Source organism: Apium graveolens, chromosome 3, assembly GCF_009905375.1.
Source record: "Apium graveolens cultivar Ventura chromosome 3, ASM990537v1, whole genome shotgun sequence".
Lineage (NCBI taxonomy): Eukaryota > Viridiplantae > Streptophyta > Magnoliopsida > Apiales > Apiaceae > Apium > Apium graveolens.
In genome coordinates this window covers 206,832,707-206,835,682 of record NC_133649.1, presented here as the reverse complement: position 1 = coordinate 206,835,682, position 2,976 = coordinate 206,832,707, and positions in this window count along the sequence as shown.

Sequence of the window (2,976 nt, the reverse complement as noted above, 5' to 3'; positions counted from 1 at the left end):
TATAAAAGATTTAGTTGCTCCCGAATCAAATAAAACATTTGCACTGACTGAATTTAGAGAAAGGGTACCTGCTATCACATCTGAATCTTTCATAGCATCCTGGACTGTCATGTTGAAAGTCCTCGCAGTAGGTGGCTTATTAGAAGCAGCCCTGCTTGCTCCCGAAGCTGCTGGTTTGTTCATTGGGCATTCCCTCTTCCAATGACCTAGGCGTCCACACTGATGACAAGTGGTGGTTGGAATGACGGCAGGGGTTGATGATGGGCACTTAGTTGAATAGTGGCCTTCCCGACCGCACTTAAAGCAGGTTACTGGTTTTCCTTTACACTCCCCAGTGTGATTCCTTCCACATATGTTACAGGCTGGAAATGGGGGTCGAGACTGGTTGGAATAGGACATTCTTGACTTCTGGCCGCCCTGGCTCACGCTCACACTCATTGGCCGCTTAAACCCAGTGTTCCTTCCTGGTAGGGACACTGCTCCTCGATTAAATCTAGTTGGGAAGCTTCTTCCTGCGGAACCTCCACCCATGCTCATACTTTTCCTCTTTATTCCTTTCTTCTCTCTTTCCTTCTGCATCTGTTCACTTCCGACTTCTACAATCGTTGCCTTTTGCACCAGAGTGGCATAGTCCGTAAGCTCAAGGATTGCCACCCTATTCTGAATCCACGGTTTCAGTCCCTGCTGAAACCTCCTAGCTTTCTTTTCCTCGGTGCTCACAAACTCCGGCACAAACCTTGATAACTCAGTAAATTTCGCTTCGTACTCTGCTACAGACAAGTTATTCTGCTTTAGCTCCAAGAACTTTAGCTCCATCTGGTTTTCCATAAACCTCGGGAAATACTTTCCCAGAAACAGCTGACTAAATCTCTCCCAGGTTATAATAGCATCTGTCTCCATGTTTTTCTTGGCCTCCCACCAGTAGTTAGCTTCTCCTTTCAGAAGGTAGGTAGCAAATACAGTCTTCTGTGCCTCATCGGTACTCAAAATCTCAAAGGATTTCTCCATTTCCTTTAACCATGCCCTTGCCTCAACTGGGTCAGCTGATCCGTGGAACTCAGGGGGCTTAAGGGACTTAAAAGCCCTGAAAGAGTTTGCCACAGTATTGTTATTTCCTTGAGGGGGTGGGTTGGGTTGACGTTCCAAATTCTGCCTTAGGAGTTGCATAAACTGGCCCATGGGATCCATGCCTGGGTTTGGTACTGGTTGCTCAACCTCGGTTTCTCCTTCTTCAGCCTCTATCTCAAATCCCTCAACATCATATGTTTCCTCTTCCTCTTCATACAGGGAGTCATCCTGTTCCACATAATCCTCATCTTCCTCTTCACTGTGTTCCTGGTTCCTATCATCCTGGTTATGGCTTCCCTGGTCCTCAGATCCAAGGTTCGCCCTAGTCCCAATCTTTCTTGGCGGCATGATTCTGATAATAAAAAAAATTATTGGGAAATTCAACGTTAGGTCACAATCATATACAACATTGTGCCTTGCACAGCTCTTATAATGGGGAGAACGTATATCGCAATTCTATCATTTTAAGAAAGTTCTAATACGAAGTGCAGTAATAATAATGATAAAAACAGTGACCCCGTCACTAATGAACTGAACCAAAGGAAACAAATATATACATAATGCGAGAAATACATAGTTTGATCTGGTCAAAAGTACAACAGTGCTACAGTCATCTGTCCCAAAAGTGATACACAAGAGTCTATCTGTCTAGTCAGAAAAAGGGATGCTATATACAAGTCAACTATCCCAGAAAATTGGCTCTTACTAAGGCCTCGGCTAACTAGATAACTAGACTATTCCATCATCAATCCTGAATCACACACTGGAGCGGGTCAGCTCCCATACCCTTTCCATCGCACGACGGAAGATATAGTCGGCCTGCCGCCTGGAGATCCTACCATGCCTGTCCCCCTGGAGCGATCTGAGCCTCGCTCGGGATGTGAGCTCTAATTTCGTAAGCTCCCTCCTCAAGGATCGGGGTATAGAAGCCCTAGTCTCATAAGCTCGGGTACGCCTACCCGCCCTCTCTGCATCCAACTCCCTCCTGGCCTCATCCAGTCGGCCCTCGGCAACAGCCACTCGGGTCCTCAGAACATCCTGAACATATCCATGAGCTAACGAAGACTGCCTGTGGGCAGGGTCAAGAGGTGGTGAATCCGGAGCCGCTGAGGGTGCCTTTTCGGTCTGCCTAGGCTCGGAAGTATGGGTCTCTGAGCTGTCATCATCGGGAATCCAAGATAGTGGTGGAGGGGTAGGGGCTCTGACCACCGGAAGTGTGGGTAATGGGGTACCAGCATATACTACCATAGGTCCAACACGCTCCTCAGCTACTGGGACCTCATCCAGGTCCTCCTCATCTGGAATAGCAATAACCTCTGTCTCTGACTCCTCTGAGGGGTCCTCCTCATCTGAAATAGCAATGACCTCCGTCTCTGACTCCTCTGAGGGGTCCTCCTCATCCTCCTCCATCTCAGGCTCCTCCTGATCCTCAACATCTAGCAATGCCTCATCATGCTCACGCTCGAACATCTCAGGGTCCTCTATCTCAGGCGCCTACACATTAAATGAGCTAAGTTACTATCATGATACTTATAAGGGTTCCCGTAAGGGTTTTAACTGTCATCACTACTTTAAGTAGTCCGACCATGAACTTGGCAAGAGTTCTTATTATCATTGTGAGTTTGTTATTATATCGTCGCATCATCTCTGAGGTTTATAACGCTTAGCTCTGATACCATTTCTGTAACACCCCCAGATCCGGGGTCGGGGATCCGGGTCGTCACGGTCTTTCTTTCCACAATATCACTTCACTTAATTAATAATAAATAACCTTATGTTGTGACCCCACACTAACACACACACCACAACCCGTTATAGTCTCAGAGATGAAATTGAAATAAGTACAAGTCTTTGAATCCACAATTTAAAAGTTATTACAACCCAAAACGATTACTTGATAAATTTACA